The sequence below is a fragment of the Moschus berezovskii genome, chromosome 20, assembly GCF_049115385.1.
Source record: "Moschus berezovskii isolate FMDL1 chromosome 20, NW_MosBer_1.0, whole genome shotgun sequence".
Lineage (NCBI taxonomy): Eukaryota > Metazoa > Chordata > Mammalia > Artiodactyla > Moschidae > Moschus > Moschus berezovskii.
Genome location: NC_142479.1, coordinates 40,488,567 through 40,513,757, shown reverse-complemented (window position 1 = coordinate 40,513,757; position 25,191 = coordinate 40,488,567). Strand labels below are relative to the sequence as shown.

The 25,191-nt window shown below is 45.4% G+C and overlaps 1 protein-coding gene across 7 annotated transcripts in view; it reads left to right on the top strand.

Moving 5' to 3' along the window:
- Window positions 1–25,191, top strand: part of PIK3R5 (phosphoinositide-3-kinase regulatory subunit 5) — a 77,376-nt gene that overhangs the window by 11,126 nt on the left and 41,059 nt on the right. The window contains exon 1 of one of the 7 annotated variants that reach the window (XM_088828893.1): window positions 1,271–2,276. The exons of the other annotated variants lie outside the window; for them this stretch is intronic. The gene's annotated coding sequence lies outside the window, so the exon portion shown is untranslated. Of the gene's footprint in view, window positions 1–1,270; window positions 2,277–25,191 lie in introns of those variants that run through there. 7 annotated transcript variants of the gene reach the window in all.

The window sequence follows — 25,191 nt, the reverse complement described above, 5'->3', positions numbered from 1 at the left end:
CAAAGTCTGAGGTCTTGTGTTTGTAGTTTCAAAGCCGAGTCTTGCTCTTCGAATCTTCTCCGTGAATCCACACTCTCTCTTCCAGCCGGATGTCCTGACTCAGTTTCCTCCCCAAGACTTGATGGATATTCTTATTTCTCCCTTCTCCTCCCGGTGAGGAAAACTTCCCAACCATCTTGTACAGTGCCAACTCCCCGCTGAGGGGCCAGCGTCTGGCAATACTCAGTTCATGTTCGGTGAACGAATGTTTGCCTGGTGAAGCACCCAGCACACAGGAAGTCTGGGTCAGCCCCAGTGGCTGATGATCAGGCATCTGTGTGCTTTGTGGGATTAGTCAACCTCTGAGAATGTATTTTCAGGCATCTCCCTGGATTCTGTGGGTCCCACCTTGAGGTAAGGGTACCCTTTTGGTTTTCCCTGGTGGCTCACACGATAAAGAATCTGCCTGCAGTGCAGGAGACCTGGGTTGGAAAAATCCCCTGGAGAAGAAAATGGCAACCCACTCTGGTATTCTTGCCTGGAGAATTCCATGGACAGAGGAGCCTGGCGGCCTGCAGTACATGGACTCACAAAGAGTCAGACATGACTGAGTAACTAACACTTTTCGCTTTCAAAGGGGCAAAGTCCTGGGTCTTTGTACTCCAGTATGGGCAAGACAGGCTGGTGAAGGGGACGGGTGGGGAGGTGGGGTTCAGACACGTTAAGCCCCTGGTAAACTACTCCAACTGCTAAGTCCCTGATCCTTGGGAAACTGTTCCACCCTCCAAGTTATTTCAGATTCAAGGCAGCAGCTGGGCACCCCTGGTAAGCCCAAACAAGCCACTCCCAGCTGGTGACCCCGCCTTAGAGGAGCCTGGGGAAGTGTCTGTTTGCAACACGGGTGTTTACAAGGCAGAGGGGCTTCCTGTCCTGCCTACTAGGCTGACTGTGGGGCAATCAGGATCTGTGTCTTCAGGGGCACTGGGGCAAAGAAATGCTTGGAGGATTTCTTGGGATTCTTCAGACATCCCAAGGTGGGGTGTCTGGCCATGCTGACCCTCGAGGAAGCCAAGGGCAACACGGAACAAGCTCAGGTTTTTGAACTGGGAGAAAATTAAATGTGACTGATAATTAATTTGCATATCGCCCTTTACAACTCCTAAAGCATTGTTCATAAATGCAGCCCAGCTAGTCTAATGTGGAACCCTTTAGAAGGAAAAGAAATTCCCTTAGTCACGCACAAGCAGGGTAAACAAGGTCAAGGTTCTCTTTTTCTTTACTGCTTTGGAGAGGAAAGAAGGCTCTCTGGGACTTCTCTGGTGATCCAGTGGTTAAGAATCTGCCTGTCAGTGCAGGGGACACAGGTTGGATCCCTGGTCTGGGAAGATTCCATGTGCCGTGGAGCAACTAAGCCTGTGTGCCACAGCTACTGAGCTTGTGCGCCTAGAGCCTGTGCTCTGCTAGAAGAGAAGCCACTGCAATGAAGAGTCCTCTGCAACTAGTGAAAGACCCTGCCCAGAAACGAAGACCCAGCACAGCCAAAAACATAATTTTTTTTTTTTTTAAAGAAGAAGGCTTTCTGGGGGAAGGAGAGAGTAGTTGAAAGACCTCCCCAGGAGAGAGAAGCTTCCAGTTGTGTTTCCAAGTTCATTCAACGTGGCAAGTACGCCCCTCTCCTCACCCACCAGAGAAATGGGCTGAGGGGACTGGACGTACCCGCTTCCCCCACCAGCCTGGAACCACCACCATGGCACCCACAAGAACTGGGGCTTGTGTCCAGGGCCCCCTTCTCTGGGTTCCGACATAAGCGCCTGGAAAGGTCTGGGAACGTTCCTCATGCTCCCTCGGGCCTGGGGACAGGGAGTACCCCGTGTCCTCTCTAGTGAGCAGGGGATCCAAAGATGGCGGTCACCCCATCACGTGACTTCTGATGCCCTGAGGCTGTTTTCCCTGGTGACTGCTTTCTCCGAACCCAGTAGAGAGAAGATGCAAAACAGAAGCGGCACCCCAGCAGGGCAGAGGTGCTAGGGACGCCCGCGCGGTCAACACCTCGGCCCGCGCATCGCGGTGCGATAACACCGGCCTGTGAAGGGAGGCTTAGGGTAAAGCGCGAAGGAAGAAACACAAGCGCGCACAGCCCTCAAACCTCCGGCTTGAAAGTGGCAGAGGTCGGCCTGAGGGCTGGGGCTGAGAAGGGAGGTGAGAGGTCGTGTTGAGCGAGGACGAGCTTTGTGTGGCATCAAGAAAAACAACGTATTTCTGAACGAGTGAGGCTGCGGAGCTCGGGTCCAAGGCAGGTAAAGTCTGGGGGTCGGGAGAGGAGGTCGTTCCAGGAGGCACCCGAGTGGTCTAGAAAAACAAGAGGGCAGGGCCTGCGGGACCTGACAGAGAGGAGCCCTCGATGCTGGGTGCAATGGAGACAGAAGGAGCTGCCACCAATTTCCCATTCCCTTTAGGCGCTGTCATGGTCCTGCGTCCTCCCGGGGATGGATGTAGCGGCTGAGAATGCCCCTTCTTGCACCAAGCCTCTACTCTACTGGTTTCCCTTCAAGGCCTCTGTGGAGGGAATGTTGAGGGATTGGGCTGGCACCATGGTTGAGTCCAGGGCCCAGTCCTCTCAGAGAGTCCGGTTTTCCTCCTCCCCCTACCCACCCAGCATTTTCCAAGATGAGATTACTTATCGATGGCTGCTTGCTCCTAAGACCTATTCAGTAGTTGGAGGTGGGAACGTTATTAACATTGTTAATTAAAGGCTTAATTTTTTAGAGCAAGTTTAAGGTTACAACAAAACAGAGGAAGGTACAGAGATTTGTCATATTACCCTCTGCCCCGCGCATCATCAATATCACTCACCAGACGGGCACTTATTTTTTTACACCAAGGATGAATGTACATTTAAAAAAATTTTATTGGGTTGGCCAAAAGATTCATTTGGTTTTTTTCACAACACATTATGGAATATTGGAACATTATGGAATATACTCAAGACATTATGGAATATACTCAGTATTCTATATTGGAGTATAGTTTTTTTTTTCTTTTTTTATCCATCTTATCATTTTGGAGTATAGTTGATTAACAATGATGTGTTTACAGGTATACAGCAAGGTGATTTAGTAATACCCATACAAGTATCCATTCTTTTTCAAGTTGTTTTCCCATTCAGGTTATTACAGGATATAGAGCCAAGCTCCCCGTGCTGTACAGTAGATCTTGGTTGGCTATCTGTTTTAAATATAGTAGTGTGTACATGTCAATCTCAAGCTCCTATCCCCACTCCCAGCCTTTCCCCCATCCCAGCCATAACAGATACACCTACATTGACACATCATAATCACCCAAAGTCCATAGTTTACCTTTGGTTTTACTCTTGATATTTTTACATTCTATGAATTTTATGAATGACCCGGGTTCGATCCCTGGGTCGGGAAGATCCCCTGGAGAAGGAAATGGTAACCCACTCCAGTATTCTTGCCTGGAGAATCCCACGGACAGAGAAGCCTGGTAGGCTACCGTCCACGGGGTCGCAAAGAGTCGGACACGACTGAGCAACGGAACGGACCGGAACGGAATAACATATATCTATTATTATAATATTATGCAGAGCATTGCATGTGTGCATGTGCGCTCAGTCATGTGTTACTGTGACCCCAAGGACTGTAGCCCACCAGGCTCCTCTGTCCATGGGATTTCCCAGGCAAGAATATTGGAACAGGTTGCCATTTTCTTCCCAAGGGGATCTTCCCAACCCTGGGATTGAACCCATATCTCTTGCATCTCCTGCATGCTAGCAGGTAGGTTCTTTACCAGCTGAGCAACCAGGGACACCCTATACAGAGTATTGTCAGTGCCCTAAAATTTCTCTGTGCTTTGTCTAGTCTCCCCCCACTCCCGGGAAATCATTGATCTTTGTATTATCTCCATAGTTTTGTTTGGAGGACATAATTTTTCACTGAACTGTTTGATCTTGTCTAGGGAGGAAGAGTTTTTTGACACCTATACTTTATTTTCAGGATACCTTCTTATCACCAGTAAGAGATTATCTCTAATCATTTACCAAAACAGTACCCTCTCAACTTGAGTGGCTTTAGTACTAGCTCCTTAAGCCAATTTGCTCTGAAGAATGTCTGACCTTCTGGAGTGGGATACACAGAGGTGGGCACACTGTATGAGAAATAGGTGCTATTTCTCAGGAGGATGACTTCAGCTTTTATGGTGTGTCCCTTTATAAGGGGATTTTGGGTACATCAGTGTGGTCTCTATTTAAGGTCAGACCTTATAACATGGCCTACAAATTTGGGGAAAATCCCACCAGCTGTATCTAAATGACACAGTAATGGACAAACAAATACAATTGTGCTTCTTAGATAACTTGGTAATGACTGAACTATTAGTTAGTATATTAGTTTCTTTGTTATTTCAGAGAGACTTAAAGTGATAGTGGCTTAAACATGATAGAGCTTTATTTCTCCTTCATGTAAAGATCTGAACATAAGTGGTCCAGTCTTTACACAACAACTTCATAGATCACCTACATTCCTTCTATCTTGTTGCTTTGTCTTTGTCAACATGTAGCTTTCATCTCATGGCACATGATGGCTGCTCTAACAATTGCCATTGTGTTTGCATTCCAGCTAGCAAAAGGAAGAAAGAGGAAGAAGAAGGAGGCACGCCTATCCCTTTTAAAAGCATGATTTGGAAATTGTACTTATCAGCATCTATTTATATTCCATTGGTCAGAATGTAGTCAAATGGCCACAATTAGCTACAAGAGAATCTGGGAAATACAATCTAAATTTTCTATAAATTACATTACTATAGAAGAAGGGAGAACGGATATGGAAAGACAGTTATGAGTCTCATCCATATTTGAACTTTACTAGTTTGAGATCTTTCTGAATCTTCAATGTTATATAAAAGTTGTTTATCCCTTCCATTGTACAAAAGCCTACCTTCTAAGTCTTATTGAAAACCACTAATAAGAAAATGGCATACTATTCTAAAAGATGGAATCCACACAAATGTCTGTCTACAGATGGAGTAAACAAAATGAGATCTGTACATACAATGGAATAGTTCAGTTCAGTTCAGTTCAATCGCTCAGTCGTGTCCGACTCTCCGCGACCCCATGAATCACAGCACGCCAGGCCTCCCTGACCATCACCAACTCCTGGAGTTCACTCAAACTCATGTCCACAGAGTCGGTGATGCCATCCAGCCATCTCATTCTCTGTCGTCCCCTTCTCCTCCCGCCCCCAACCTTTCCCAGCATCAGAGTCTTTTCCAGTGAGTCAACTCGTCGCATGAGGTGGCCAAAGTATTAGTACTTAACCTCAAAAAGAAATGAAATTCTGATGTATGTTATAATATGGATGAACCTTGAGGACTTTATACTAAGTGAAATAAACCCATCAGAAAAAGACACTATTGTCTGATTCGACCTCTGTGAGGATCGTAGTGTTATCAAGCTCATGGAGACAGAAAGTAGAATGGTGATTATCAGGGCTGGAAAAGAGTGGAGTGGGGAACTAGTGTTCAGTGGGAAAGAATTTCAGTTTGGGAAGATGAGAAAGTTCTGGAGGTGATGGTGCTGATGGTCTCACCATCATGTGAATGTACTAAATGCCATTCAGCTGTATAGTTTAAAATGGTTAAAATGGTAACTTTTATGTTGTTTATATTTACCACAGTTTTTACCATGACATGCTGTAAAGCAGGGGTCCCCAACCTCTAATGCCTGATGATCTGAGGTGGAGCTGATGTAATAATAATAATAGAAATAAAGCACACAATAAATGTAACGCACTTGAATCATCCTGAAACCATCCCCCCCACCCCACACACACTCCTGGTCCATGGAAAAATTGTCCCTGGAGCCAAAAAAGCTGGGGACCACTGCTATAAAGGACCAAAAGCAGAGTTCTCTGGCATTCTAGGAGAGGTGACCCCACAGATGAAGACCTTTGGTTCTCTTGGGTGAGGTTCTTAAGCCAGAGGTGAGTCCATTTATCTTGTGATTATTGTGCTCACTTTTTTTTTTACACTGTCATGAGCCTATAGCAGGACTTGCTAAAATTCAGATAAGCTATTTTTGTGCATTTTCTTGAGTCACCCCCTTAGTGAATCCATTCTTGCTCCTGGTGGTCCCTGTATCCTTCCCTGAATGTTGTTCACAAACTACCTCTTAACAACATATAGAGAATGATGTCATGGGGACTGGCAGACTCTGAGACTGTAGTTTCCAAGATTCTACTTTTGTTAAGTTCTCCAAAACTGGGACAGCCTTTTCTTGTGTCTGTCCTGTCTTTCTCTATCTCATCCTGTCCTTCTCTCGTACATCTTTCATTTTCTCTGATCCTTCAAAGAGTATCAGTAGCAGTTCCCTTTCACAACCTCAAGTTTCTTTATGACTCTGAGAGGTATTTATACTCATCTGCCATCCTCAACTCATTTTAAGCAGTGGCTTTTGACTTTAGAGCCCTTTGTGTCGGCGGACCGGTCTCCTCTCAGACTCCCCTTTATCCCCTTGCTGGTGTGATCATCTAAATTCCAAGGTCAGTGAGACATTCGCCCATTGAAAATTTGGCCATAGTTCCACGTGGCACTGGACTAAACCCTTTAAGCACTTGGCCTGACATTTAAGGCCATTCACAGTCTGCCACCCAGCCTGGGCATCTTTATCTCCCCATACCTGCGTCATCCTTTACTCTCCAGTAGTTCTGAATGCCTGGGCATTCCCTGCAGGAACCAAGCTGTCTATACTTCTGTCCATTTCCCCACCCCGTGCCTGAAGCCCAAGGCAGCTTCTTCCTGTAGACTTATCTCGGAAGTTGCCTTCTTTTTTAAATTTTTTTAAAAAATGTTTTTATTTTTTGGCCATGCTGTGCGGCGTGCAGGATCTTAATTCCCCAACCGGGGATTGAACCTGAGCCCCCCTGCAGTGGAAACTTGGAGTCTTAACCACTGGGAGGTACCTTGGAGAAGCTTTGCTAATTGACCTTGTCCCTCCTCCACTGTCCCTGTCTCTTGTAAACCTACACGGAGATGCCCTACCCTCCAAGGGTCTACATGGAGGTTATTTTGAATGGTGCCTCTCTGAACTTCCTGGTGCGTATCTTCTGAGCATGTACCCGAGGGGTGGAATTGCCACGCTATGTGGCAGGTGCAGGTCGTGCCGTGGTAGCTAGTGCTTTCCATTTGGAAAGTGGCTGGACCAGTTCACACCCCACCTGCAGTCGTGAGGGGTCAGGTGCTTCACATCCTGAAGTGTTCGCTCATCTTGTTTGTTTCAGCCATTCAGGTGGGTCTGGTGGGATCACATCATGGTCTGAATTTGCATTTCTCTGGTGACTGATGAAATTGAACACATTGGCATGTTTACTAACCACTTGAAGATCCTCTTTGGGGGAAGGGTCTATTCAAGTCTTTTGCCCATTTTTCTATCAAGTTATCCTGTCATTTTTAATAATTTATTTTTCTTGCTGGTGGTCCTACCACGTTGCCTTTGGACCTCATATTCTCTTCTGATCGTGAACTCCTTGAAATTTCTGGAACCCCTGCCCCCTCTCAGTGCCTAGTAAGACCCTCAAATAATAGACACTTAATACATGCTTGCTGTTGACTGAACAAGCCATCTTTGATCCATCCTTTCTGGTAGGATAACTATTCTCCTTGAGAAAAAGGATGGAGGAACTAGCCATGAAGCAGTTCTGTTTTCTCTCCAGCATCTGTAACTATGCCCCAATCTGTCCTGAATGGCCAGGTTAATCTCTTTGGATTTAGGTTCTGAACATAACTCTCCGGGCCCTTCTTGATGTCTTCTGTTTTTTTCCAGCCTCCCTTTTGTGATATGCTCACTCTCGATCTTCCGTGTCCCATCTTACGTGGGGACCTCACTTCCCTGTTTTATGCATGCCCCAAGAGATCATGCTGGTCCCTGACATCCCCCTCTTCGCTTTCGTGAGACTCTGTGACTTGCCTCCAATTTACTTTTCAGAATTTTCTTTCCCTGCTAAGCCATTCTCTTGGGTTCCTGGCCCCTTAGGAGCCTGCTTCCTTAAAGTCTAAGATGTGGGTCTGACTGTCCAACATTTTCTGCTAGGATTAGTCCACACTTTGAGATGATGTGGTCATTTCCCCCATGTTTCCCCCTCGCTTCTATTTTACAAACCTCCCGTTATTCTTGGTCAGAATTAAAGACACACAAGTATTTTTCCTCATTGCTTCCTTGCCCTTCCAAGAGATGAGATGATCAGAGGAGCAAGGCTTTCTCAGATGGCCTGGTTTTAACCCAAGGAAGCTTCCCGCTTCTGTCCAGGTGATGCCCTTGGCCATCCTTGGCCTTGTGGTGACCCAGTTCTGTGATTCATACAAGGAAAGCAACATCCTTGTCTCAGTCAGGCTAGATGCGTGACATGCTTCTCTCTTCTTACCTTTCTTCAAACCTCTTGGTCATTCACTTATTCATTTGTTATTTGTTCATTGACTCATCAAATATGTGCCGAGCACTCTTCCTAGTCCTCATGGAGTGACATTCTAATGGGGCTGGAGGAGAGAAACAGACAATAAGCCCTTTATGGTTTATTATTTATATACTAAGTAACGTGAATAGTGTGTCAGGTGGTGATAAGAGAGGTGGAAAAATGAAGCACCAGGTGCCAGAGGTGGGGTTTACCAGAAGTCCAAATTAAGACCGTCCCTTAAAGACCAGGAGGACTGAGAATTAGCCAAGCAGACATTTGGGAGCAGAGCACTCCAGACAGAGGGAATAGCAGGTGTCAAGGTCCTGTGGCTGGTGTGTGCCTGGCAAGTTGCCCTGGTCATTCTGGTCCACAGAATGTGGCCACCTCCATGCTGGCATCAGCAAGGGTCGGTATCAGTGAATCAGTGATATCTGTATCTACCATAGCATCCAGCGAAGCGTTGGGTTGACAAAAATGTTTGTTTGGGTTTTCTGTAAGATATGATGGAAAAACCCAAATGAACTTTTTTGTCAGCCCAATATCCTGTGGTCCTCTGCACTCCATTAGAGGACTTTTTATTTGAGTAAGTGAATTTAGGTTGAACACCACTACGGGGCCTTGCTGAATTGCTGTGATTGTCTGAGCTGCCTGGCAGATGGCACCCATGTCTGAGTAGCGTTCTTTCTAGTTGTTCAGCTGGGCTCTTCTGAACACATGGTCCAATGCCTTCTGGTCATGTGGCCTGGTCTCTGCCAGGGTGTGGGGTCTATGCCAGATACATATGTTCCAGATACTATTGCTTGTAATGTGCAAACATGCTCAGTCACTAAGTCATGTCCAAGTCTTTTGTGACCCCATGCCCACATGCCCACCAGGCTCCTTGGTCCATGCAAGAATACTGGAGTGGGTCGCCATTTCCTCCTCCAGGAGATCTTTCCAAGCCAGGGATAGAACCCAAGTCTCCTGCAAGTCTCCTGCATTGCAGGCAGATTCTTTACTACTGAGCCACTGGAGAGGCCCTATTGCTTGTAACAAACTACCCCAAAATATTGTGGTAGAAGATGTTAACCGTTTTTTAAAAAATAATTATTTATGTCTGCCCTGGGTCTTTGTTGCTGCACATGGGCTTCTCATTGCAGTGGCTTTTCTTGTTGCAGAGCACAGGCTCTAGGGTGCATGGCTTCAGTAATTGTGGTATACAGGCTTAGCCTGTGGCATGTGGGATCTTACCAAACCAACAATCGAACTGGTGTCCCCTGCATTGCAAGGCGGATTCTTAGCCACTGGACCACCAGGGAAGCCTGAGGCTAACCATTTTAATATGCTCATGGATTCTGTGGACCAGGAGTTTGGGCTGGACATATTGGGGATGGCTTATCTGTGTTCAGTGATGTCTGAGGCTTCAGCTGGTAAGACCTGAACAGCTGGGGACTGAAATTGCAAGTCAGAAGTGCCTGCAAGTGGCCTCCCCATGTGGCTTGGGCTTCCTTCCAAAATGGCAACCTCCCAATGGACATTCAGATTTCTTACTCCATGACTCGGAGCTCCAGGTGCAAGTCTTCTAGGAAATGAGGCAGTAGCTGCATCAGCTTCATTGCTTCCCTTCACCTCCACTATCATCTATCAGTTGAAGTGGCCACAAGCCCGTCCAGGTTTTGGTTTTTTATTTTTTAATATGTATTTATTTGGCTGTGCTGGATCTTAGTTTCGGCACACTAAAGTTTCAGGATCTTTAGTTGCAGCATGTGAACTGTTAGTGTGGCATGTGGGATCTAGTTCCCTGACCAGGGATCAAACCCAAGCCACCTGCATTGGGAGCACAGAGTATTAGCCACCGGACCACCAAGGAAGAGGGCTTCCCAGGTAGCACTAGTGGTAAAGAACCCGCCTTCTAACACAGGAGACATAAAGGACGTGGTTCAATCCCTGGGTCGGGAAGATCCCCTGTAGGAGGGCATGGCAACTGACTCCAGTATTCTTGCCTGGAGAATCCAATGGACAGAGGACCCTGGCAGGCTACAGTCCATGGGGTCACAAAGAGTCAGACACGACTGAAGTGACTCAGCACGCACACACACAGCAGGGAAGTCCCCAACCCAGGTTTAAGGGGAGGAAATTCGATTCCATCTCTTGTTTGGGGAAGTGTCAGGTCTGCATTGTAGAAGAAGCCTTGGGATGGGAGGTGCCATGACCGTTTTTGGGAAATAAGCCTTCAGTTCAGTTTATCTTCTATTTCCCTGGGGAGGAATTCTCATTTTATGTTGTCACCGGGCTCTGGTGGATTTTCAGATGTCTGCTTTGTACCCTGTCCAGCATCAGCTCCCACCAGCAGCACCCCCTTCTCCCAATGCTTGGCCACTGGATGGAGGTGGTTCCCCAAGATGCAGGGCTGGTGGGCAGTCAGGCACGGAGCAGGTGCTCTGCAAGTATATACATGCCCCTGGGGCATAGCAGATGGCATTGTGTAACATCATTCTTTTGCTTAGTGTGATAATGGTCTCAGGTCAGAGAATGTCCTTGTCCTTAAGGGAGGCACGGTAAAATATTAGATTGAACCATATACATATTTCAATGCTATTCTCTCAAATCATCCCACCCTTGCCTTCTCCCACAGAGTCCAAAAGTCTGTTCTTTCTATCTGTGTCTCTTTTGCTGTCTCGCCTATAGGGTCATCATTACCATCTTTCTAAATTCCACATATATGTGTTAATATACCATATTGGTGTTTTTCTTTCTGACTTACTTCACTCTGTATAATAGGCTCCAGTTTCATCCACCTCATTAGAGCTGATTCAAATGTGTTCTTTTTGACAGCTGAGTAATATTCCATTGTGTATATGTACCACAACTTTCTTATACATTCATCTGCCGATGGACAATAGATTGAGCCATATGATCATTTTGATATCTGTTCCTACTTAATATGGTTCAATCTAATGTTGAGGAGTGACTTGTCATGATGTTACAACCTGCAACTTACTTTTTTTTCCCTAAGATTTATTTATTTTTGATTGTGCTGAGTCTTAGTTGCTGCACGTCAATGTTCTCTAGTTTCAGAGACCCGGGGCTACTCGTTGTGGTACATGGGCTTCTCATTGCAGCGGCATCTCTTTTTGCAGATCACAGACTTTAGGATGTGTGGGCTTCAGTAGTTGTGGCACATGGGCTTAGTTGCTCCACGGCCCAGGGATTGAATCAGTGTCCCTTGCATTGGCAAGTGAATTCTTAACACCACTGGACCACCAGGGAAGTCCTGAAACTTACTTTCAAATAGTTTATATGTGTGAATGTTGTCGACCTGAGGATCGAGTCTACCCACTGGGGTAGCAGCCAAGTAGGAATAAAGCCTGAGGGCAGATGCAGGCTGGCGCACTTCTGTCTTCCTCCCTCCATCCACAGCTCCTACCCAGCCCTGCCTGTGGGGGAGTGAGGGAGGGGAAGTTTTCTGGCGGGGCTCAGTGGTGCCTCTGCAGGGTAGGGGAGAGATGGTGGCCTGGGGTTCTTGGATTGTCTGCTTCCTGGAGCCCCCACACACTCCTGACCGGACTCAGATGAGCATGGCACAGCCCATCCACGTGCATCCTCCGAAAGTGTCCTCTCAGCCCCTCAGACCTTCTGCTTCCCTGTCTCCCAGGCAGCATCCCGCCTCTGAGCATCCTCGAGCTGCAGATCTCTGGGGCGGCTCTGCCACATCCTGTGCCCGGGACCGCTCTCGAAGCACAGGCCAGATGTGCAAATTCTGCGGCTGTGCCCAGGGTCGAGTGTAGCACAGCTCGCTTTTCTTGGAAGTCACTGGTGATTTGTTAGAAAAACAGGAAACACTGGGGCTGCCGGTGTGCATTTTGACTTTTTTGTTTTTGTTTTCGAGCCGTCTTCATCCTTCCCAGTCTCAGGACGTTTTAAGGGTATTTCTGCTCCACCCAGCCTTTCAAGCCTCCCCCTTGACTTTCCTCCCCCCACCCCAGTCTAGTGCATCCTTTTTCTCCCTCCCTCTTGCCTTCTGCCACCTCCCCCCACCCCCAATCACTGTTGCAGGGAGGAGGTGGGTCTAGGGAACCACGGACACAGGTGCCACATCTTGATGATGTTGTAACTTCAGGCAGGCACGTGCTTCTGGGCAGTCTGGCTTCCCTGCACCTGCCCTTCTGCTCCTACCCCGTCCCCCAGCTTTATCATGCTGGTTAGACATGAAGCAGACTGGGCTCTGCCCATGGGGACCTGCTGGGGCAGCTGTCCTCTTGCTGACACGGGGGGGACGATGTGGCTGGGACAGGAAGTCCTTCATCCCCCATGGGTCAGACTGGGGCTGGAGGGGTCCTCAGAAGTCACTTTATCTATGGAGACACAGAGGCTGGGAGGGACCTCTCCAGGGCCCCCAAATTGGATGCCTTGATTAAACAGGAAGAACAGGGAGGGGATGAGGAGGCCTGGATCCAGCTCTTCCCCAGGTCATCCCCTCCCTGACTGTGTCTTAGAAATGCAGGGGCAGGGGCTGTGGTCATTTTGTACATTGTGCTTGCATGCTAAGTTGCTTCAGTTGTGTCTGACTCTTTTTGACCCCATGGACTATAGCTGGCCAGGCTCCTCTGTCCATGGGATTGTCCAGGCAAGAATACTAGAGTAGGTTACCGTGACCTTCTCCAGAGGATCTTCCCGACCCAGGGATTGAACTGGTGTCTCTTAATGTCTCCTGCATTGGCAGGCGGGTTCTTTACCACTAGTGCCACCTGGGAAGCCCAGTTTGTACACTGGGAGATGGTTAAAGCACCAGAAAGCGCTACTGCTTCCCGGTGTCCCTTGTGAGTTTTTTCCCAGGTCTCATCTTGGCAGAGGTAAGCTCTGAGTGTGCCTGGTACTTGGTTTAGAGGTGTACTTGAGCCTTCTTGCTGTCCTTTCCTTACCCCATAAGGTACCATGATGGAGAGGCCTGTCTCCTATTTTATGGTTGAAGAAACTGAGGTCCAGAAAGGTTATGTAACTTGACCACTGTCCTCCCCTCTGCAGGCAGCCCCTCGAGGCGAGACCTCTTTGCTCTGGAGGGCCCCGTCCCCACCATTGCTGGACTTTGCCCTAGGTTCTCACCTTTGCACCACGTCTGCAGTGGGGCCTCCCCTTCTCTGGGGGCTGCCCTTCTGAAGTCATATGAGAAGTGTGATATGAGAGATGAGAAACTCCCCAAACCTCTCAGGGGTGTTGTTTGAAAAGGCATTAAACTGTCCAGAGAGAGATAAGAATGGTAAAACAGAGACTAAGATGGAAACCAGTCTGAGAAACTAAAGACTATTTAGGAAGCTTCCCAGAAGAGAAGCTGTTTTGAGGAATTCTAGAGCTCAGGAAGGACAGTGGACAGGAACGTGACCCCTCTCACACAGGGACTCCTGAACATCCAGGGGCTACAGCTGACTCCGGGGGGAAGGGGGGTCCTTCCCTTCCCCTCCCTCCTCTCTTGCCCACATTCCCATTCCCCCTGGTCCCATAGCTATTGGGGAGCAGAGACCCTTATCCAGGGGTCTGTGAATTGGGATGAGAAAGATGAGACATCCTTATTGTCACCCGCCTCTAACTGAAGTTGAGTGTTTCCTGCCATGATGAACGTAGGCAGCAAACTAGAGTCATATTAGTAGCTCCCGTGACTTGGTCACTAGTAGAAATCCAGATGTTTTCGTATCGCTTTGCAGTTCTTATAGGTACCAAAAACATCGTTTATGCCTTTTACTACTTCAAAGTGATACTAATGATTTGACCCATTGCTGGATCTTGTTATTTAATGTGCAATGAGAAGAACAAATATAACCCTGTCTGATTACTAAAAGTCTGATTACTGAAAGCAATTGATAATTATATTTCCATGCAGTTCATTTCCTTTGCTGTCCCATGTATTTTATTTCGTGTGTTTAAAACATTATTGTGAAGGGGGTTGTCTATAGACCTCTGCAAATTTCCAATTGACTCTATGGTGTAACACAGTTAAGGAGTCCCACTATCAGAACATTTAGGCAAAAAATTGTAGGTGTTGGGGCTTCCCTCACCATCCAGCGGTTAAGACCTCACCTTCCAATGCAGGAGCTGTACGTTTGATCTATGGGCAGGGAGCTAAGATCCTATATGCCTGGTGGACTAACAAAAAACAAAACCCACACAAAAAAATCAAACAGAAGCAATATTGTAATAAATTCAATAAAAGACTTTAAAAACGGCCCACATCAAAAAAATCATAAAAAAAAAAAAAGTATAGGTGTTACCTGACAGCTAAGGAGGGCTTTGGTGTTCTGCAGACGTTGACTTGGCATCCTTGCTGTAGACCCTGAGAAAGTCACTTTATCTCTCAGAGTCATAGTTTCCTTATTGTAAATGGAGGTAGAAGAAAGCCTACCTTGAAGGACTGTTTCACGTGCAAATGCCAGGCAGGGAGTGGGAAGCATGATGGGTAGTAGCTGGGGACAGTGGCAGTGGTTGATTCAAGCCCACAAGACTCAAGCAGGATTCTCTTTTATTACAGAGGAAATTCCAGGCTAAGTTCACTTCTTATTATCTCTCATACAGAAGGGAAAACTGTATACCTGGCTAATGCCTCTCATCTTTTTCTTTTGCTCTGGACTGGGAGCAGGTAGTCCCCAGGTATCAAGTATGAATCTTGGTCTCTAAACTGAAGTATTTAAGAAATAACCGTGGTACATCCCTACAATGGAATATTTTTCAGTCATGAAAAGAAATAAGTACTCTTACATGCTAGAACATAGATGCACCTAGAAAACATGCAAAGTAAGTGAAAAAAGTCAGATGCCAAAGAGCACATACTGGGGACTTCCTTGGTGGTCCAGTGGTTAAGAATCTGTGCTTCCAGTGCAGGGGGCACAGGTTCAGTCCTTGGTTGGGGAACTGGGGTCCCACATGCTACATGGCACACTCAAAAATAAAAAGGACCACATACTGTATGATTACATTTCTATGAAATGTCTAGAATTCCAGAATAAGGAAGTTCATAGAAACAGAGAGTGGATAAGTGGTTGTCAGATGATGAGCGGAGAGGAGAATGGGGAGTGATTGCTAATAGATATGCAGTTTTCTTTTTGCGATGTTGAAAATTTTCTATATTTAGATCGTGTTAATGGGTGTACGACATGGTGAATATACTGAAAACCACTGAAGTGTGCCCTTTAAAATGATAAATTTTATGTTATGTAAATTATATACTGTGACTCAGTGGAATTTATTCCTGGTATACAGGCTGGTTCAGCGTGTGAAAATCAGTTAATGTAATCCATTACATCAATAGGCTAAAGAAGAAAATCCATATGATTATCAAGAGATACAGAAAAAGTACTCAACAAAATCTCACATCCATTCACGATCAGTTCTCTTAGCAAACTAGGAATAGAGGAGAATTGTTCTCAACTATTTTGTAAAGAATATTTACAAAAACTCTACATCTAACATCATACTTAAAGGTGAAAAGTTAGTTCTCTCCCTAATATTAGGAATGAGGTAAGGCTCTGCCTTCGTATTCTTCCTATTCACATTGTACTAACAGTCTTAGCTAATGCAGTAAGACAAAAAAGGAAATAAAAGCTACACAGAATGGGAAGAAAGAAATAAAACTGTCTTTGTTTACATGTGACATAATTGTCTATGCAGAAAATCCCAAAGAATTAACAGACTCTTGGAACTAATAAGCTACTGTGGGAAAGTGACAGGATACAAGATTTATCCAAAGAAATCTATTGTTTTCCTATGTGCCAGCAATGAGCTATTAGAATTTAAAACCAAAAATAGATCAATGTCTACATTTAGCACCAAAAAATTGGCACAAGATCTACATGAGGAAAACTACAAAAGTCTGATGAATGAAGTAAAGGAAGATCTAAATAAATGGAAAGATAATTCATGTTCATGGATAGGCAGACTCAATATGCCAGGTCTTCCCAACTTAATCTATAGATTTAATGCTATTCCCATCAAAATTCGAAAAATTTACTGATGGTAAAGTTTATATGGAAAGGTAGTGTAAAACAAATAAATCAGCATATACAGGTGAAAGAACAGAGAGATCAATGAAGCAGAATGCTGCTGCTAAGTCACTTCAGTCATGTCCGACTCTGTGCGACCCCATAGACGGCAGCCCACCAGGCTCCCCCGTCCCTGGGATTAGAGAGCCTAAAATATAACAACTGATTTCTGACTAGGGAACAAAGGCAATTCAATGGAGAAATGATAGTTTTAAAACAAATGGTGCTGTAACAATTGGACATCCACATACAAAAAAAGAAAAATAATCTGTATATGTACCTTGTTGTTGTATAGTCGCTCAGTCATGTCTGACTCCTGCAACCCCATGGACTGCATTCCACCAGGCTCCTCTGTCCATGGGATTTTCCAGGCAAGAATACTGGAGTGGGTTGCTTGTTCCTTCTCCAGGGGATCTTCCTGACCCAGGGATTGAACTGCTGTCTCCTGCTTTAGCAGGCCGATTCTTTACCACTGAGCCACTGGGGAAGCCCATATACATACATAAGGAAACCTTTCAAAAAAATTAACTCAAAATGGATCATAAACCTAAAGGCAAAATGCAAAACTGTAAAACTCCTAGATGATAACAAGAAAAAACCTAGATTACCTTGGCAATGAGTTTTTAGATCTAATACCAAAAGCATGATATGTGAAAGAAAAATTTGATGAGCTGGACTTTTTGAAAATTAAAAACTTTTGCTGTGTGAAAGACACTGTTAAGAGAATGAAGACTAGTCACAGACCAGGAGAAAGTATTTGCAAAACATTTATCTGATAAAGGACTTAGATCTAAAAAATACAAAGAATTCTTAAAACTCAACAATAAGAAAATAAACAACCCAGTTGAAAAGTAGGCAAAAGATCTCAACTGCTCACAAAAAGATAAACAGATGCCAAATAAGCATATAAAAAAATGCTCAACACCGTATATCATTGGGGCTTCCCAGGTGACTCAGACAGTAAAGAAACTGCCTGCAATGCAGGACACCTGGGTTCCATCCCCTGAAGAAGGGAATGACTACTCACTCCAGTATTCTTGCCTGGAGAATCCCATGGACAGAGGAGCCTGGTGGGCTACAGTCCCTGGGGTTGCAAAGAGTGGGAGATGACTGAGCAACTAACACTTTCACTTTTTCTTTTCGTATATCATTAGGGGATTGGAAGTTAAAATGACAAGGAGATACAAGTACATACCTATTAGAATGGCTAAAAAAAAAAAAACTGATACCACTAAATGCTGATAAGGATGTGGAACAATAGGAACTCTGAATGATTTCTGGTAGGAATGCAGAATGGCACAGCTACTTTGAAAGACAGTTTGGCGGTTTCTTAGAAAGCAAGCTAAGTCTTGCCATCGTGCTTCTAGATATTTACTCAAATGAGTTGAAAACTTAGGTCCACACACAAACTTGCACATAAATGCTTATAACAGCTTTATTCTGATTGCCAAAAATTGGCAAGGTGTCCTTTGGCGGGTGAATAGATAGACAAACCAGGGAACATCCATAGAATGAAATATCTTTTTAGTAATAGAAAGAAATGAAAGAAAGTGAAAAGAAATAGAAATGAGCTATGAAACCATGAAAAGATATAGAGAAAACTCAGATGCATGTTGCTATGTAAAAGAAGCCAGTCTGGAAAGTCTACATAATATAAAAGGCCAACTGCATGACATTCTGGAAAAGACAAAACTCTAGAGACAGTAAAAAGATTAATTGTTTGCCAGGGGGTGGAGGGGGGGAGGGATGAGAGCTGGGGATTTCTAGGGCAATGAAACAATTCTGTGTGATACTGTAATTAATGGTGGATACATGACGTTTTGTGTTTGGCAAAATCGTAGAATGTACAACACCAAGAGTGAACCCTCATGTAACCTGTGGACTTTAGTTATTATAATATTGTTGGATCAGCACAGGTTCATCAGTTGTAACACATATGCTGCAGTAATGGGAGATATTAATAATAGGGGAAACCCTGGGGAAAGGTGGGGCAGGGCGACGGGGATATATGTGAAGTCTCTGCTTTCTGTTCAGTTTTCCTGTAAACCTCAAACTCCTCTAAGAAAGTTAAAGTTTATAGAAATAAAAAAAACATTAAAAATTTTATTGGAATATAGTTGCTTTACGATGGGTTACTTTCTGCTGCCCAGCACAGTGAATCAGCTATAGGTGTACATATCAGTTCAGTTCATTCTCTCAGTCGTGTCCAACTCTTTGCGACCCCATGGACTACAGCACACCAGTCTTCCCTGTCCATCACCAACTCCTGGAGCTTGCTCAGACTCATGTCCATCAAGTCGGTGATGCCATCCAACCAGCTCATCCTCTCTCGTCCCCTTCTCCTGCCTTCAGTCATTCCCAGCATCAGGGTCTTTTCCAATGAATCAGTTCTTCGCATCAGGTGGCCAGAGTATTGAAGCTTAAGCCTCAGCATCAGTCCTTTCAATGACTATTCAGGACTGATTTCCTTTAGGATTGACTGGTTAGATCTCCAGGTGTATATATATCCCCTCTATTTTTTGCCATTTCTTGATCTTCAACTGAAACCCAGCTCTGAGCCCCATTCCTCCTGCCAGGAACTGTCCAGTAGCTCGGAGTTTTTACGCTTTCCTCCTGGAAACCTTCCCTAAGGGGGTTACCTTATTAGCATAGGGACAGAGCCTGGGGAGGGAACCATGTCCAGAAAGAAAGATATCAATAGCGGCGTAATATCAAACACAGCCCTGTGTTAGTAACCTGTGGCCTTAGGAACAGCTCTTGGGTTCTGACCCGAATCTCTCCCTTTAGCCTCAATTAGAGGAAATACTGGAGGAAGCAGGTTTCCTAGGCAACCTGCCCCGCATCGTGGGTGGCCAATATGACTCAATCTATACCACCCTCCCAGGACTGACTCATTGAGAAGTTACAAGAGGTGTGATTTCCCCTCTAGGCCTGAGGAATATCCTGGGTGTCTCATAGGGGCACAGCCTCAGGGTTACATATTTGGGGTGGGGCCTTGGATGTCTTGCACACTCAACCAACTGTCCCGGGAGACTCCACCCGGGTCTTGCAACAGGAGCTGAGGTTAGAACCGTGTGCATGAATCGGGCCACTATCGGAGGAAAGAAGCACAGACGATGGGGAAGCAGAGGGGGAGGGGATGGGCACCCAAACCAGCCTGAAGTCTAGAGGCAAAGCGACCCTGTAAAAGGGAGACAGAAGAATGTCTATTAAGAGCCACATTGTAATGGAAAAGAGTCTGAACAAGAATAGACGCATGTGTATGTATAACTGAGTCACTTTGCTCTGCACCTGCAGCTAACATAACATTGTAAATCGACTAGACTTCAGTTAAAAAAAGAAAGGAATCTCAGGTTTGGGGGAAGGTACAGTTAAAAAAAAAAAAGCCACATCAAAAGCAGGGAAGATGGTGGAAATGTTTTGAGTGGAGGGAACACGGGCAGGAAGAAGTCTCTAAGGGAGAAGGAAGGTGGGGGTGTGATACTGGCCCGGGAGGAAGGGCCCAGACCCCTCAGGGGCTTGTAAGCAGGGTTGGGGGTTGAACTTTGTCCTAAGGCAACGGAAAACCATTCGAAATCTTAAGCAGCAGAGGGAATGATAGATAGCTTTGTCTGAGGAGACAATTCTGCATAGAACGTCTCTGATTCTGTGAGTTTAAGAAGAAAATGCGTGGGAGAAGGGTGTGTTATATAGGCGTGTAAATTTATCAACCAGACTGGAAGGATAACAGGCCACCCTGAGTGGAGAGTGTGTATCTTTGAAAAGGAAAAGTGGGGTGCAGGTGTTGTAGCCACGCATTCTGGGAAACAAACTCACTCAGAAGGACAATGCAGATAGTGGAGTGCAGTTTATTACACCAGCGAGCCCAAGGCAGTCTCCTCTTAGCCAAGGACCCCGACCAGTTTTTGTGAAAACCTTATATACCCTAAGGTTCCCTGAAACTAGTCTGAACAAAGGAAAAAGAAAGATACAATCAAAGTTTACCCATGATCATATGCCTTAAGCCTAGGTAGTTAACAGTGAACAATTATCAATAGACCTGTGGTCATATCCCAATAAGCATAATAGAATGTATGATTCTATTCGATTACACAGATAATTAGGATATTCTTTTAGCAACGGAGAGCCCTGGGGCTCTTCCTTCCAGGTGCCTGGTTTTCCAGTTGGTATGTCATTTCCATAGATACTGGGCATATAGCTCAAAGTTCCCAGTCCGGCCCAAGATGGAGTCCTGCTTTCAAGATAGAGCCTGTTCTGTTTCCTCCTTCACGGGTAGATGGTCAGGCTAAGAAAGCTTTCAAGATTTATTCTAGACACTTATATATAGTGTGAGTCTTAAAATATTTTTATTGAAGTACTTTTTAAAAAATGTTACTTATTTATTTATTTCGTTGTCAGCACACGGGATCTTTGATCTCTGATTCGGCATGCGAGATCTTTAGTTGCCCCGTGCGAACTCTTCTTTGCAGCATGTGGGATCTAATTCCCTGACCAGGGCTGGAACCCAGGGCCCCTGCATTGGGAGCTCGGAGTCTTAAGCCACTGGACCACCAGAGAAGTCCCTGGGGTTTGGTTTACCATATAGTGAAATGCACAAGTTTTATTGTACAGTTTTATGGGTTACAGAAAATATGTACACCCATGTAACCTGTCCTCCTATCAAGATACAGAATATTTCCATCATCCCAGAAAGTTTCTCATGCCCATTCCTGGTCATCTCTCCTTATTAAGCCTTCCAGGGACAACTACTATTTTGATTTATTTCGCTACAGATTAGTTTTGCCTGTTCTAAAACTTAAATGGAACCATAGAATATCTGTTTTGTGTGTGTCCAGATTATTTGCACAACACATTTTTGTTATTCATCCATGTTGTTACACACATTCGTAATTTGCTCTTTTTAATTCCTTCCATCACCGAATAGTAATGGATTATAAAAATATATCAAGTAATTGGTTTATCCATTCTCTTATTGGTGGATCTGGTTGTTTTCAGTTTAAGGCTATTATGATTTATCTATATTTTTTAGATAAAGAGTTTTTATTTAACTATTTAGTACTCATTCATTCATTTACTTGGCTGTGAGTCTTGGTTGGGTCATGCGGAATCTTTTGTTGCGAGGCACAGATTCTCTTACTTGTGGTGCCCAGGTTCAGTAGTTTTGGCTCACAGGCTTAGTTGCTCCGTGGCATATGGGCACTTGCTGGACTGGGGATTGAACCCATGTCTCCTGCATTGGCAGGCAGATTCTTTACCACTGAGACACCAGGGAAGCCCAGAAATCCACTGTCTTTTGAATTATTTTTCTTTTCAGAGAAGATGTTGTTCCTCTCTTGCTGCTTTTAATATTTTTCTTTTCTCTTTAGTTTTTCAAAGTTTGATTGTGTTGGGTCTTGGTACGTATTTCTTGGCTCTGTTTTGTTTGGGAGTCACACAATTTTTTGAATCTGTTGTTTTATGTATTTTGCCAAATTTGCCAAGTTTTCAGCCATTATTTCTTGGCGTACTTTTTTAGCTCTGTCCTCTACCACTGGGACTCAGGTAAGAATGTTAGATCTGTTTGTATAGCCACATTTCCTTGAGGCTCTGTCCATTTTTCATTTGATTTTCTCTCTGTTGTTCAGATCAGATAATGTTATTGTTCTGTATTCAAGTTCATCGGTTCTTTGTCCCCTCCATTCTGATGTTGAACTCATCCACTTGAGCTTTTTTATTTCAGTTATTATATATCTTCAGTTCCATTTGGTACTTAATTTACCTCTTATATTTCTTTGCTGAGACTTTTCTAGTTTTCATGTGTTTATAATCATTCATGGAAGCATTTTAAATGATGATTGCTTTAAAATCTTTTTCAGATATTTTTAATGCCTGTCATTTTGGGGTTGGCATCTACTTATTCATTTTAGGATCTTCCTTATTCTTGATGTGACTAGTTATTTTCTATCGCAATCTGGACATTTGGGGTATTTTGTTAGAAGAGTTATAAGGTGCTGGATCTTATTTAAACATCTGCTTTGTTGACTTTCTCTCCAACATGTTCCTGAAAGGGAAAGTGGGGCAGGGCCGGGGGTTGGGGTGAAGGAACCACCCTTTTACTGCCAGGTGAGGGTATAAATCCAGGTTCCATGCTTAGCTTCCATTGACATTGAGGAGGTGCGTCCGTATTACCACTGGCTGCTGCTGCTGCTGCTAAGTCGCTTCAGTCATATCCGACTCTGTGCGACCCCATAGATGGCAGCCCACCAGGCTCCTCTGTTCCTGGGATTCTCCAGGCAAGAATCCTGGAGTGGGTTGCCATTTCCTTCTCCAATGCATGCATGCATGCTAAGTCGCTTCAGTCATGTCCAACTCTGTGCGACCCTATGGGCAGCAGCCCACCAGGCACCTCTGTCTACAGGATTCTCTAGGCAAGAATACTGGAGTGGGTTGCCATTTCCTTCTCCACTAGGTGGAGTGGGAATTCTGGTTTCACAAATAGGCCTCCACTGATACCTCCCTTGCTGGGAGGGGCAAGGGTGCATCATTACTGCTCCATTGATACCAAATGGGCTTCCCAGGTGGCGCTAGTGGTAAAGAACCTACCCACCAATGCAGGAGACCTAACAGATATGGGTTCGATCCCTGGATTGGGAAGATCCCCTGGAGAAGGGCATGGCAAACCCACTCCAGTATTCTTGCCTGGAGAATCAGAGGAGACTGGCAGGCTATAGTCCATGGGACCGCAAAGAGTCGGACACAACTGAAGTGACTGAGCACGCTGATGCCTGGGGTGGAGGAAATGACCTCATTCCCGCTGGGTAGTAGTGAATGCCCTGACTCCTCACTAGGCTTCCTCTGACACCACCGCAGAGTGGGAGGAGGCGCTCTTACTGTCTGGTGGGGCTGGAAATCCAGGCTTCCAGTAGTCTCCACTGAGAAATGAAGGTGGAGGGGGCTTATTACTACCAGTGTGGATACAAGACCTGTCTCCCTACTTGGCTTTCTCAGACACCACCTGTGGTTGGGGTGGGGTTGGGGTATCTCACGACAGTCTGGCCAGAACTAACAAATCATATTCTGGTAGCTCAGTCAGTAAAGAATCCGCCTGCTCATGCAGGAGACCTGGGTTCGATCCCTGGATTGGGAAGATCCCCTGGAAAAGGAAATGGCAACCCACTCCAGTCTTCTTGCCTGGAAAGTTCTTTGTACAGAGAAGCCTGGCGGGCAAGGAGCCTGAAGAAGATGGTGGTTTAGTCCCTCAGACATGTTCGACTCTTGTGGCCCCATGGACTGTAGCCTGCCAGGCTCCTCTGTCCATGGGATTCTCCAGGCAAGAATATTGGAGTGGGTTGCCATTTCCTTCTCCAGGGGATCTTCCTGATCCATGAATCGAACCCAGGTCTCCTCAAAGAATTGATGCCTTTTAACTGTGGTGTTGGAGAAGACTCTTGAGAGTCCCTTGGACTGCAAGGAGATTCAACCAGTCAATCCTAAAGATCAGTCCTGGGTGTTCATTGGAAGGACTGTTGCTGAAGTTGAAGCTCCAATACTTTGGCCACCTCATGCGAAAAGTTGACTCACTGGAAAAGACCCTGATGCTGGGAGGGATTGGGGGCAGGAGGAGAAGGGGACGATAGAGGATGAGATGGCTGGATGGCATCACCGACTCGATGGACATGAGTTTGGGTAAACTTCGGGAGTTGGTGATGGACAGGGAGGCCTGGTGTGCTGCGATTCATGGGGTCGCAAGGAGTCGGACACGACTGAGCGACTGAACTGAACTGAACTGAAGAAGATGGGCATGCTGGTGATTAATGGAGAGAAGATTGGTGGTAAGTGGTCTTCGTTCTGAGAGGGAAGAAAAGATGTTCCAGGGATGAGATAATGAATTAGACAATCTGTCTCAAATTTATTCCAGGGGCAGGGCATCTGGAGGGATCAGTGTTCCATAAAATCCTCTCTGCCCGAAACTGAAATATTCGTGTCTATTTTACAAACTGGAAATGGTTTTGCAGAAAGTGAGCTGCTGTAATGAATGCAATTTGTCACAACCACAATCTTTTTCCACATCCAAAAAAAAAAAATCAGAACTCTGCCAGTATATATGTTTTGGCCTTTCTGGAGTTTCCATGTTTGCATTCGTTTGCTGCATTAGTACTCCGTGAGCATTTGCTGGCAAACAAGATGGGCTCTGAATTTGAAAGGCGGCAGGATTAAACAGGGGCTTCCCACATGGTGTGAGTGGTAAAGAACCCACCTGCATTAGCAGCAGATGTAATGAGATGCGGGTTTGATCCCTGGGTTGGGAAGAGGGCATGGCAGGAGGGCGTGGCAACCCACTTCAGTGTTTTTGTGTGGAGAATCCCATGGACAGAGAAGCCTGGTGGGCTACAGTCCATAGGGTCACAGAGAGTCGGACACAAACTGAAGCCACTTAGTGCGCACACAGGATTAAACAGTCTCCAAGGCCAGGTGCCCATGGTTTAGCCCAGGAATCCATAGAATTTGGTTGCTGCCTGGAGTCTATGCCTTGGTACATTCTTATAGTCTGTCTTTGGTTCCCCCTCTTGGCAGTAATTTCCGTTTGCCCATCTCTAGCTCCTTTATGTATACAGAGAAGCTAAATTGCCTAGATCATGCCAAGAAAAGGCAAGCCTCACTTACCAGGGAGAGAAAGCTCTGTGCCTCAGTCTGCTCATCTGTAAAATGGGAAAATGGGGAAAAGAGAGTATCTTCCTCATACGGATTCAGTGAATTAATTTATT